Source organism: Phaseolus vulgaris, chromosome 5 (genome assembly GCF_000499845.2).
Source record: "Phaseolus vulgaris cultivar G19833 chromosome 5, P. vulgaris v2.0, whole genome shotgun sequence".
In the NCBI taxonomy this organism is placed as follows: domain Eukaryota; kingdom Viridiplantae; phylum Streptophyta; class Magnoliopsida; order Fabales; family Fabaceae; genus Phaseolus; species Phaseolus vulgaris.
Window position 1 is genome coordinate 31,090,913 of NC_023755.2, and position 14,482 is coordinate 31,105,394.

Genomic DNA, 14,482 nt, shown 5'->3' on the forward strand with positions numbered 1-14,482 from the left:
ACTGCTTCCTTTATTTCTTCCTCAGAAAAAGCAGCAGTTAAGTACAAATTATCCTCTAGGGATAGGGATTTGAACTCTACCTTGTCTAGTCGAACTCCATAGTCCTTCGTATCTTTAAATCTGTTTTCGAAGAGACTTTTGGCTTCCTTGCGTACAGTGGTGGGTTCCTCATACCAGATTCCTCCAACCTCAACTCCCTTAACCTCATTCCTTAGTCTTCTCCATCTTAGAGATGTATGAAAGAATTTAGTACTTGAATCCCCACTCCTAAACCAATTTGCTCTAGCCTTCTGACAGATTAGAGAATCTAGCTTCTTTTCCATTTCCTTCAAGCGGCCTACCAACTCCATCCTCTTCAATCTATCGCCATCCCCCAAGTCAACACAACAGTCTTGGCAATCTAGATCCTCCAACTCCTGCAAAATCCTCTTCTTGCTGGTTTGAATGTTGCTGAACACATCCTTATTCCACATTTTCAAATCCCCTTTCAGGCACTTCAGCTTCTCCTTAACCTTTGTAAACGCACTCCCCTGCACAGAATAGGATTTGAACAAATTGTTTGTTAATCATGAGATATTAAATCAATCATCGTCACTTTCTTAGTAAATAAAGATGAGAATCTCCTATAACACTTCTCATGCATGTTATGAGATGGTCACTCCTAAGCATTACATAATTACTGAATCGAGAAACTAGAAAGACGTGATGTGATCAATGATAGTGCTAGGACTAATTTGCTGTGAAGCTCGGATACGCCGAAAATCAGGCCGTTTGCGCTTCCGACACGCCGCCGACACGGATACACGGCGGAGGCGTGCACGACACGGTGTCGGACACAGCTTTGTGGGCCGGATACGGCCTGCTTCCAGGACACGCCGGAGGGACGCAGTCCACTCCTTGAACACGGCGGAGGGGGACGCGGTTCACTCTAAACCCTTATTTCAGAAAATCTTAACTAAAATCTCAAATAAATTTTATAAATATGAATTAGAACCAGAAACAGAGCATTGGTGAATAGTAGAAAACGTAAAGTGGTGAGAAGAGGAAGAAAGGAAGAAGAAGAAAGAAAGAAAAAAGCAACTTGGTGGAGAGAGGTAAACAGTAGAAGACGTAAAGTGAAAAGGCAACTTGGTGGAGAGAGCTAAGTAACTGTACTTAATTTTAATATTATAATATTATTTTCAATGCTCAATTTTCCATTCAATAAATTCATTTAGGGTTCCAATGTTAAAATTCTTAATTTTTTTTTCTTTACCATTAAAATGCATACCTACTACTATTGTTACATAGAAAAGTAATATAATTTACATACAATACAATATTAATTTGAATTTAATTTTTTTAATTGAACTTTTAATATTTTCAAATAATTTATATATAATTATATTTATTAGGATTATTTTTTATTCAATATTTTAATCAGCATTGTAGATCTGAATAAAAATACAGTAATTTTGAATTTAAGTTTTAATATTTTCAAATAATTTAAATATAATTTATTATATAAATATATCATTGTAATTATGAATAAAGATACAGTAATTTTGAATTTATTTTTTTTCATATAACAAAATATATTACTACATTTTAATTTATACATAGCCGTGTCCCGTGTCCTATAATTTTCAATTTAGTCGTATTTCTGTATCCGTGTCCGTGTCGTATCCGTACCCGTATTCGTGTCTGGGCTTCATAGCTAATTTGTAGCATGGGAAAAGATGGCAAGCGATGATGGTGGGAAAAGGGTGTGAAGTTAATATCCAACCCCTCAAATGTCATAAAGGAATTCTTGAAACAGCTTCATATGGTGAGGTGGTAGAGCCATTGCCAAATACAAGCTGCCATCATTTGTTGATCTTGGAATTATGATTGTTAGCCCCTCGTGTATAATCCAGCCAGGTCTCATGAAGATCGGTCTTCCCCAACCAAAGTCTGCATCATAGATTGGAAACTTAGTCCAGCTATTGATACTCACATTTGGACACCCAAAAGTATGTGCTCCATGAACAAGAGCATTTAGATCAGGCTGTCGCTGTAGATAGTCAAGAGCTGATCTCAAATATTTTTTTGTCCATTATCATTATTGTGTTGTGGATTTGATTTGCAGCATACCATGTAGGTTTTGACACGAGATCTCCTGCGAATCCTATGGGAATGGTGGAGAATATAATATTTCCAAGGTAACCAGGAGGGAGGGGAGGTTGCAGCCTTGACCTTCCATCAATTGGAATATGTAGTCTGGTTTCTTGGTCTTCCAGGAAGGCCTCTTGCTTTGTACGCACTTCTCCATATTAAAGGATATGGATACGAGAGTTATAGAAGAATGTTAATATTAATTGTGTCTTTTCTAATTCTTAGCTGTTTCTCTTTATAGAGGTGATGACCTTTATTTTGTCTTTGTCTACTATGATTCTAGTATTTATTGATTGATTCTTGTATATATTAAGACTATTTGTTTTGATTTCAATGGAATAATAGAAGAGATATTCATTCTCATATATTTTGCCTTCCTTTTATTCTTTTGTTCATCTCTGTTCTCTTTTGTCCATCTATGTTTTATTTCATAATGGTATCAGAGCTCTAATCAAAGCTCTGGTTGCTACATTTATCCATGGGTAAAGTTGTTGATCTCTCACAAGATCTTTGTTCACCTTACCATGTTAGTTAATCAGATAATTGATGAGCATATATTTATTCACACTCACTAGCCTTATTCATAGATTATTGGACTATAATAATGAATAAATCCATTGTTTTAATTAATATTCTTATAATTGGGTTTATTTGGGCCTTAACTATTATTATTGTTAATTTTGTGTTTTTAGAGTAAATTATCGGGAGGAAGCATCTACCGTTGTGAATGGGCCAAATATGCAAAAGTCCAAGTTGCTTCTTGAACCAAAACAGGAAACAAATTCTGAGGAGAAGAAAGAGAAAATAAAATCTACAATATCTCAGAAACAGAATTGGAAGCAAATCTTCTGCAAAATACAAGAATTATGGAAAGATAGAAACTTGGAAATGGTTAACAAAATATACACTACAATATTCTCTCAAGATCCTTGGAGCAGAAAAGCCTATAAAAGGACACAAGCATCAAGGAGAAAAGGGAGAGCTTCATAGGGTTTTCTTAGTTTATTTTCTTCTTAGTAATTCTTTTGTTTTTCCTCTGCATGGAAGGCTAAACCTTTTTGGTTGGTTCTTTTGTAATTCCCCATTGAGTTCTGAGGTTTTGTTCAATAAAAGTTTCGATTTTTAATTCTCTATAGCAGTTGTTTTTATTGTCTAATCTTCTGGAAAACTGGTTTTTGTGAGAGGTTGTACTTGAACGCATGATTGAGAGTCTTCCTTATCTTAAACTTTGGTTTCTTAGTTAGTTCGCATTGTTCTAATTAATTTCTTGGGCGCATGATTCAAGGGAGAGGAGGTAAGCATTCCCATGGAGTATACGCATGGAACAAAATGGGTATTGATTAAACTAGTAGACGCATGCTTTACTGGTGAGTTTCAGTTGAATCAGATCGGCACATGTTCAATCTGGTTTAGCTCTGTTGGAGGATTGAAAAAAGATTAATCTTTAGAGAACCTATGAAGAATTCAATGGTGGAAGAACTTAGGATCAACCGCTTTTTATTTGCTATTTTAATCTTCTTTTTTTATATATTTTTTGCACAATTATCTCAAACCCCCTTTTTATCTTTATTGTTATTGCTAACTTTTATTGCTTGCAGATAGATTTTAAACCCTGATCAACTGATTTTACTATTGGATTTGTTGGGAGACGACTTGGGGACATTTGTCCACAATTATACTATCATCTCTCTAGTGTTAGACAAGTCTACGCTAGAATCATATTAATTTGACAGCAAAACGACAGCTATCAATAATCCATCATTGAATTGCTCTAGTTACACAACAAGAGAGGAAATTTTTTGATGAATGATTATTACTAGCAAAGGAGGTTATAAAAACAATGCTACGACCTATGGCAAAGGTGGTGGATACGAAATAAGAAGCTATGGAAGAGGATATACTTCCAAAATTTGCAGTCATTGTGGAAAGACAGGGCATACCATTAATACATACTATAAAAGTCATGACTTTCCACCTCATTTCAAGTTTAAAAATCAGAACCATGATCAAGGTCATACTAATGCAGTTTTTCATAATTTTAATAATAATGAGCAGAATCATGGAAGTTCAAAGTCAGAAGTGGAGTCTCAACAAATTTGGTTTTACTCCTAAGCAGTATCAAACATTGTTAGCTCTTTTACAACACGTCAAATCCAGTGACAATGTTTCTAGTCAAGTCTCTGTTATTCCTTCCAACATGACAACACAAACTGGTAATAACTTTATTTCTTCCTTCAGTTCTTAGATTCTTGATAGTGGTGTTACTTATCACATTGGTTTATCCTTAACTTATTTCACTTCATATCATCAAATTAATCATATTTATGTCAAATTACCAAATGGAAATCAAGTCATTGCCAATTATTTTGGATGTTTTTTTCTCAATCAAAATCATGTAATAGAAAATATTTTGTATATTCCTTGTTTCACTTTTAATCTTCTTTCAATAGAAAAATTGATTCATAAAATATCTTGTATTCTTACCTTTGACTCTAATGGTTGTCACATTCAGAACAAAAACCCCTTGAAAATTATTGGCTCTGCTAAGATGCAAGATAAACTTTATATACTCAGGATCCCATCTTACCAAACACTTCAAATCAAACCCATCAAATATACAGACCATCAATACTGTTAATGTCAGTGCTAGTGATCTAGAAACCCTTTGGAATTTTCGATTAGGTAATATTTCAAATAAATGCATTGATGTTATCAAGAATAATTTTCCTTTTGTTAAATATAACAAATGTTTTGTTTGTGATGTTTGTCATTTTGCAAAGCAAAAAATACTTTAATTTCCTATTAGTACATCTAAATCAAAAATATGTTTTGATTTGATTCATGTAGATATTTGGGAACCATACTCAATACCATCAATTCATGGTCATAAATATTTCTTAACCATAGTTACTATTCAAGGTACACATGGATTTTTCCTTTAAAATAAAAAATAAAGTTGTCAAGGTTTTGGAAAATTTTGCTGTTTTTATTCAAACATAATTTGTGACAGCAATAAAAATAATTAGAAGTCATAATGAGACTGAATTTGTCATGATTAATTTCTTTGTCAATAAAGGAATGGTACATCAAACCTCATATGTCAATACTCCACAACAAAATAGTATAGTTGAAAGGAAACATGGTCATTTATTAAATGTAGCAAGAGCTCTCATGATACAATCTCTTTTACCCAAAATTTATTGGTCATATTCTGTGATACACGTTGCGCATATTATAAACATGCTTCTCACACCTATTTTAAACTATTCTTCTCCTCTTGAAATGCTTTACAAAACTGAAGCGGATTTTAATGATTTAAAGGTGTTTGGTTCTTTATGTTATGCTAGCACTTTGTCAACAAATAGAAGAAAATTTGATCTAAGGGCACCAAAATGTGTTTTATTGGTTTTAAAAGGGGGACAAAAAGATATATTTTGTTGAATATTCAATCAAGAGAAATTTTTGTATCTAGGGATGTCGTCTTTTATGAACATGTTTTTTCAATATCAAAGGGTTCAAGATACTTGCAATGAAACTCACAGTTCTAACATTTATAATCAAATTTCAAGATCAACCTATCTTGAGTCAGCCATCACAAACCATTCTCGCACCTTGTGATAATGCTGAAAATAACAGTGATAATAACAGTGAGTCACACATTAAGGTTCCATAAGAAGTTTGTTCCCATATAAACCAAAACTGCAATGAAGATCATGAAATAGAACAAAATTCTGAATCATATCAATATGTCTGAATGAGTACAAGAATAAAAAGACCACTCGAGTATTTAAAGGATTATCATTGTAATCTTAATGTTTCCAATATATCTTCAAGAGTTAAATATCCTTTGAATTATGTTTTGTCTTATAACAATTTATCATCTTCTTACAAATCTTTTGTTATGTCTCTTTCTTCACATGTTGAGCCAAACACTTATTTTGAAGCTGTGAAACATGACTGTTGGAGAAAGGTTATGCAATGTGAGATATATGCTTTAGAGTCAAATCAAAATTGGGAGACTTCTTTTTTGCCTAAGGACAAAGTTGTCATAGGTTGCAAATGGGTATTCAAAATAAAATATAAGGTTGATGGGACAATTGAAAGTTATAAAGCAAGGTTAGTGGCAAAGGGATACACACAAACGCAAGGCATTGACTACCTTGATACTTTCTCTCCAATAGCAAAGATGACCACCATAAGGTTGTTTCTTTCTCTAGCTTCTATCTATAATTGGGAATTGAAAGAATTCGACATAAAAAAAATTCCTTTTTACATGGAGATTTGAAAGAAGATGTATACATGGTTGCTTCTCCCGTATTGACTTCTATTCCACCAGGAAAAGTTTGTAAACTAAAAAAGGCTTTATATGGCCTTAAACAAGCCAACAGAGAGTGGTTTGCCACACTGTCATCCTTTTTTCTTTCTATGGGATATACTCAAACTATAAATGAACATTCCTTGTTCATTAATTCTTCTGAAGGGTCTTTTACAACATTATTGGTCTATGTGGATGATATAATATTAACAGAAAATGATAAAGAAGGATTGCTTGAATTAAGCAAGACTTGAATCATACATTCATGATTAAGGATCTTGTGGATTTAAGATATTTTCTTGGTATAGAAGTAGCAAAAAGTAAGAAAAGAATAATGGTGAATCAAAGGAAATATGCATTGGAATTGTTAACAGATACAGGTCTTTTAGCCTGCAAACCTACACTCACTCCTATTGATAATCATAAAAAATTCACTTATACTGAAAGTGTTCCTTTCACGGATATTCAAGCCTATAGAAGATTGATTGGAAGGTTTATGTATATCACTAATACCTGACTTGACATAACATTTTTTGTGCAATAAATTTCTCAGTTTCTTGTTAAACCTACAATTGCTCACTGTACTGCAGCGATTAGAATTCTCAGATATATTAAAGGAGCTCCAAATCTTGGTTTATTATTCTCTTCCAACGCATGTGCTCATCTCAAAGCCTTTTGTCATAGTGATTGGGGCACCTGCAGTGATTCAAGATAGCCAGTGACTAGTTTTAGTGTGTATCTTGGGAATTCTCTCATATCCTGAAAATCAAAGAAGAAAGGAACAATATCAAAAAGTTCTTGTGAAGTTGAATACAGGGTAATGGCCACTATTACATGTGAAGTTCAATGACTAACTTATCTTCTTCAAGATTTCAAATTTCCTTTTGAGCAACCATCTCTTTTATATTGTAACAATGACTCAGCAAGATACATTGCAACAACTCTAGTGTTTCACGAGCGTACGAAACATATAGAAATAGATTGTCACGTTGTTATGGGAAAATTAAAGAAGGGTCTCATCCATTTGCTTCCCATTTCCACCACAGAGCAACTGACTGACATTTATACCAAAGTTTTAAGTCCTCAATCTTTCAAGAGTATTTGTTCCAAGCTGGGTCTCATCAATATTTGCTCCCCAACTTGTGGGGGGATATTAAAGGATATATCCTTCATTATAGAGACCATTATTTAATACATTGAATATGGTAGACTCTATACATAAATTTTTTCAATGTTAATAAGAGTCATTTCTTTCAATCTTATTCTTGTATTGTCTTATATATCATTGTTAAGAACTCAATAATTTACATCGTCTGTGGGAAAAAGAAAAAGAAAGTCAAAGAAGTTGAAAATATGACCAACAAATTTGGCATCGAGAACATTTTTGGGAGAACGACTTTAGATTCTGAAGAATTAAGATGAAGACCATGTTGATACAATAAAAATGTGTTGATGCTCAGAAGGATAATGCAAACATGTCAGTGTCAATGTCTCAAAAGGAAAAGACTAATATAATCAACAAAGTTAAGAGCCCCATAATTTAGTGTTTTTGGAAGAGCAAACCTAATGTTACTTATGTTCATTCACATAAGCATTAGGCTAAGTTTGTTTGACTTTTTCTAAGTCTTATAATGGAATTTCTCTTCATTGTTACTAACATTAGTAATAGCAACAGGTTTTTCAACTTGGAAAGCCAAATCAAGATCCAACACATATAAGTGAAATTGAACTTGTTTACTCCAATAAGAAATTCAACTCATTAAAGATTGAAACAAACATATCATGCAGATATAAAGACATGAACAAATACCTGCAATTGACACATGCTTAACATTAATACTTTTGAGTCATAAATTAAACATTCAATGCAAACTCAAACAAAAAAAAACCATTCTATAAATACTAATGTTCTCATTTGGGTGATATATTAATACACAAAAACATAATAATGTTAGTAATAACCTTATTTGATAAGAAATATGCATTAATTAAATATACTTATTATTTTTGGATGTATAAATAAAGCTAAAGCTACTAACACATACTCACTATCAATAGTCATATCTATTAATTATAAGAACAATTAATCAACCCACTAGTGCAAACAAGACTTTTTTATGATAGTTACACAAGATTTTTGTGACGGTTCTGATGGTGATAAAAGAACTCTGCACTTTCTATGTTAGTTGAAAAACTGTCATATTAGGTTGACTTACTATGATTGTTGTATATAAACTGTCATAAAATGTGCAAAATATCTGTCATAGTATGTTCAAACGAAACTCTCTATATTTCAAGAACAATTATAAAAAATGACTTACCATGATGGTTCTCATCAAAATCATCATAATAAGTGATTGTCTATGACAAATATTTCTACCACTTGTCAAATCAAGTTTTTTATGTCATATTACAATAATCGTCATAGTAAGTTTTTTTTTTTTTAAATGTGTTTGCTTTATCAATTTTCCTTCATTTATTAATAACAATCACTTGCATATCAATGTTATCCAAACAATTGCATACAATTTCCAAAAAACTCAATCATTGATCAATTTTTCTCCATTCATTAATAACAATCACCTACATATCAATGTTATTCAGACAACTACATACAATGTTCAAACAAATCCATTCATTGATCAATTTCCCCCCTATTCATTAATAGTAATCACTTGCATATCAATGTTATCCATACAATTGTATACAATTTCCAGACAAACTCATTCATCGATAATTCAATTATATCTAATAAACATTGTACAAAAACGATAATATAGCATTCATTGTATATTTAAATAAACTATCGAATTTTAAATCTTATCATAAACACTTAAAAAGAAAGACCAATGCATTCTAATGTCTTCTATATTTTTATCCTTGAATGGCGATGGATCGTTGAATAACTATATATAAATTGACTTAATTAATAAAAAGTGAAATTCATAATTAAATAATTAAGATATTTGAGTATATTTTTTATTACCTCTCTTCATGAGTCGGTAATGTTTGTATATATGATTGTGTGCATGTGCTTCATCACATAATATCCACATTCATAGCTTCCTGATTGATGTGAACACTGCAAATTAAAATATAAATATAAGATATATTTTATATCATAATTAAATAGTGGTCAGAAAAATAAGTTACATTAGATGCAATTAATTGTATCTTCTTCCTATCTACATGTGGAAGGCCTTGCAATCTCGAATGAGCCTTTAAAGCCCTACAAAAAGTAGATGTTCCGTCCGGTTGACCGGGACGTCTTCGTGCACGACCTCAACCGTCAGCCGGGGTCTCCTTCCCGCTGGTTGCCCGCGGATTCCTGCAAAAAAGGGGACAAAGAGGCGCCCTAGCAGCCGTGTGCACTCCGACGCTCAAGTCAGCCAGCAAGAAACACCCAAAAACTGTCCACCCACGTATCTGAGCACCGCGTTTGGCACTCTGAAGGTGGTAAAAGAACTGTGTATATGTGTGTGTGTTGTCTCCTTCAGGCAAAAATATTCTCCAGTCACTTGTACGTAATCCTAAAGCACGGGCAAGCAACCAGAGAGTTTCTCGTAAATTTGCCAAAGGTTCCAACCCTTTTTCCGACATTCCCAGCGCTATTTAAACTGCCCCAGCATTTAAAGCGCCTTAAAGCGCTTTTAATCTCAAACGTAACGCACTCATTAAAGCGCTTAATTACGAAACGTAGCGCATTTAAGACGTTGAAACGCTCGGGAGCCCTAATAGTACCTGAATGCTCGAAAGGGAAACTGTATTGAATATCTTTAATTACCTGGCACCTGACTAGAGGGCGTTTCTATTCTGGCATGGCTGTCGTACACGTGGAGGGCCTCACGACGCCATGACCCCATCTGGGGGCGTTTCTGCCCACCCGGGGACGTCTCTACGTGTGAGCCCTCCTGCTTGGGAGTGCTACTGCGCTAGGGGTGGCTTTTTGGGTGCCAACTCATGCCCCCAAGTATCTAGCCACTTACTCTGAGAGCGTATCTGCCTTCCTCTCGCACCCTGCACCCGGTTATCCTGGGCGTGACCTTCCTCTTGGGTCGTATCTGTCCCGAAGGCGTCTCTGGGGCGGCAGGGGTACTTCACGAGTCAGGCTGCCCTTCACTGGTACTATCAACTATGGCCTTGAAGCCACCTTTTCCTTCTCTTTATCACTTTCCCGAGATATCGGGTCCTGAGGCTTTCCCACGGCGTCGCTCCCTCCATGGTCTTTCCTACCCATGGGTATCGGGGAACCATACTGTGATTGCCTTACTTTTACACTGTTTGATCTGGCTACGCCCTGGTTGGGCGACGCCTCCACCCAGGTGACGCCTGGCCTTGGCGACGCCTTGTCCTATCTTGGCGACGCTTCCTCTTGGCGTCTCTACACCTGGGCGACACCTTGAGTTGACTTTGACTTTCCAGTCGTTGACTTTGACTTAGTCAACGCCCTGATACGGGACGGTACACAAGCCCCCCAGTCTTAAGCCGAAGACTTGTCTTCAGCGCAAAGACTAAAGCCTTGCCCCCACCATCCGCATGCCTTCCTGATGACGTGTCATTCTCTGCTGACTCAGCAATTTTTCGAATTACTGACGCGACACTTTCTGAACCACAGGGTATTCTTAATGGCCGATTGGACATTCCCTGAAACGGGGATGATAACGCCTTTTGGGCTACCCTTGATCGCGCGCCACGTGGCCCATCGCGTGGTCCTCCTTTAGGGACCTTTGCGTTTCCCCTGGGCAATCGACCCTCTGACGCGTGGCCCGATCCTGCGGCCCTTAGTTTGCGCCTCTTAAGTTGCGAAATGTAACGTTTAAGTTACTCCAAACCCCGCGCTCACCCTACTGTTACATTCATTCACTCTGCTACTTCGCACTGTTCATCGCCTCCAAAACCTTTTTTCTCTGCAACTGCGATTCTCCCCTTCCTGCGCTCTCCTACTGCCTCCATTTCAACAGCAAAGGTATGGTTTCGAGCACTCACAACTCTTTACTTCCGTCGCATTATAGGAAACTGCCTGGGACTGTTGTTACTCTCGTATTTCTCTGGATATTGTTTGTATGCTTCGTTGTTCCTCTCGCTTCCCTTCGTTCTCTTGTGGGTAGGGCGCTCCTAGGGTTCTTCCATTTTCCCCTTTTCTTCTCCCCAAACCCCTTTTCTCTGAACCCTTTCTTTCTCTTTTGATCTTCAGCATTGGCGTTGATGGTGAAACCAAGACCACCGCGCCTCCCCCGCTCCCCAAGTCTCATTATAAGGGCGAATATGACTGGGCCCCCGACGAACTTCTGGACGAATGTTCCCTCCTGAACTCTGTTGAGGACGTGGAGGCTCATAGGGGGGACCCCAAGTCCTGGTAAGCCGGGTGCGACCTGGGATGCCCGTTTGTGCAGACTCACGGGATACTGGGGGATGCCCTTTCTTCTTCCTCTATCAGATGGTGCTCAAGAGGGTAGGCCTGCGTCTACCCCTCACTCCCTTCGAAAAAGAGCTACTGACAGAGATAAACACTGCTCCCGCCCAACTCCATCCCAACAGTAGGGCTTTCGTGAGGGGGTTCCAAATTCTCTGCGGCTATCTAGGCGTTCCTTCCTCCGTGGACGTTTTTCTTCACTTCTTCGAGGTTAAGAAGCAAGGGAAGAATCTCTGGATGAGCTTTTCTGGCATCGCAGGGCGCATCATCCTTACGCTCTTCCAGAATTCGTTCAAAGGATGGAAGGGGAAATTCTTCAAGGTACGCGCGACCAAGCACGATCCTTCCATCCTAGAGGGCTTTCCCCTGTACTGGACAGACAAACCTATAACCATGAAGCCCTTGGCTCTGGACGAGCTCGCCCCGCCTGACCGGGATGTATACAAAGCCTTGGCGGGACTGGGAATAGTCTTCGATACCGCCAAACTCATCGCGAATGAATTCAATGCCCATGGGCTTTCTACATACTTCGGTATCTGCTCTTGGCGATTTATGATGCATTAGTTGTTGTGGTTATCTGCATGTATTTGGCCACATAATCTTCCTTCTGATTCATCTGAATTAAACTTATGCTACCATTTTTCGCTGTACAATGTTACTTGCATTTTCACGCCTCTTCATGTGTTGTGAATTCGCATAACTGTTCTAGTGCTAATCCTTGTTGTTTGGCCTGTCTTGATATAGGATCAGTGATGGGCGTTTCCAAAAGAATAATGTTGGCGAAAGCACTGAAGGAGGCTCGTGCCGCTAAGGCAGGCGTCTCCTCCAGCCTTGTTGCCAATCCGGTTCTCCCACCGGCTCCGTCACCGCCGCCTCCAGTCACTGCTGAAGCTGCTTCTAGCCCATCTCCGACGTCTCCACCTGGCTCCGACTTGCTTCCAACTCCCAACTCTCCTTCGCCTATCGCCGCTGTCCCCCTAGCTACGGCCTCGTCACCGGCTCCACCCCCCCTTGACAAAGGGAAAAGGGTTTTGGAGATTCTGTCAGATGACGAGGATTCGGAAGGGGTGGCACCCTTCAGAAGGAGAAAATCCGCGCGGGTTCCTCTTCTGGTAGAGACGTCGCCGTAGGGAGGGAACCCCTTTATGGACAACCCTCCAAGCGCAACCTCACTCCCTCCTAGGATACTCCAAGAGGAAAGGGGCGAAGGCGCCGAATCTGCGCCGCCTCCGACTTCATCGCCATCCCTCCTCCAATCATGCATCTGATGAGGGGTTTCAGTGGCGGGACTATGCCAGAAGGTACCGACAGGAGGGAAGGCATGCCTTTCTACTTGGGGGCCTTCTTGGCGGTAGCTCTTGAATGGCGCTCCCAGGCCAGAAACGCGGTCCTGCAAGCTCATACCCTCCAAGCCTTGGAAACAAAAGCATCTACTCTGGAAGAGGAAATGAGGGTCCTAGGACGCCAGAACGAGGCCTATCAAACTTCCCTGAGACAAATACAAGAGTCCAAAGCGGAAACAGAGAGGCGACTGGCGGAGGCATTGGAGCTCCAGGCAGGCTTCTACACTCGGGAAGTTGCTCTTCAAGTGCAGGTAGCAGGTCTTCAGGATGTGGTCAAAGCGGATGCAGAAACTCACAAGGACCTGAAGGACCGTTGCTGTGAACAGGCTGCCAAGGTGGAGCGGATGGAGGAGGAAATGGCCACCCAGGCCAAAGCTATGGACCTTCTCCGAGTTGACTACGACAAACTGCAGGTCGAGGTTAGCCGGCTTCGCGTGGAGAAGGAGGCTCTGGAGAAGCAGGTGGCCTTTGGAGACGCCGCCATTGAGGAACTGGAGAAGGAGAAAAAGTCCCTTATCCAGGAGATGGCGGGTACCTTCGAGGAGGGGTTCCAAGAGGCCCTGACCCAGGCGTCCTGCGAGAATCCTGGCGTCAACCTTTCGAACTGCGACCCCACACACCACGTAGTCGACGGGAAGGTCGTGCCCATGGACTTGAACGACTGAACTACTGCCCCTCATCTGCCACCTTCCTCTTCAAGCTTAACTCTTCATTCTTTACCTTCGTTTTTTGATTTTATCTGTCAAAACTTGTAATTCTTTGAACTATCCGCACTCTTATTACTGATTTGGGACGTTCGCATGGTTGTCTTTATTTCTTTGTCACATACGATTCTGCCTATGCGATCTCATTCTCATCTTTTCCCTTCACACGCGTCAATTATTTTATCTGTGTTCTGCCCATTTCATACACTTCGTTGGGCGGTTTGGTATGATCGGGTAAGGTCGCCCGCCAACCCTCACGCCCATGGAGAGGCTCACTAAGTGGCGCCGTATCGTCCACGGGACGTCTCTGATACCGAAAGGTCCTTTCTTTGATCTTTTCACGCTCGGCGCCCACGCCTAAGGAGAGGCCTGCTAAAGCAGCACCGTATCGTCCCCAGGTGTCTAAAACGCTGAGTGCTGTGGGGTTTTGTTCCCTCCATGTTCTTTCCTGCCCATAGGTATCGGGGAACACCCTGCCAGTGACTCGCTGGCGTTTGACGGTCTCGTCTCCCTCCACAGTCTTTCCTACCTGTGGGTATCGGGGAGGCGACGCCTGCGACTAACTTTGCCTTTC

At 39.0% G+C, this 14,482-nt stretch overlaps 1 pseudogene; it reads right to left on the bottom strand.

Moving 5' to 3' along the window:
• Positions 1 to 1,702: 1,702 nt before the first annotated feature.
• LOC137834482 (shikimate O-hydroxycinnamoyltransferase-like) lies at positions 1,703 to 10,210 on the bottom strand (annotated as a pseudogene).
• Positions 10,211 to 14,482: the final 4,272 nt, after the last annotated feature.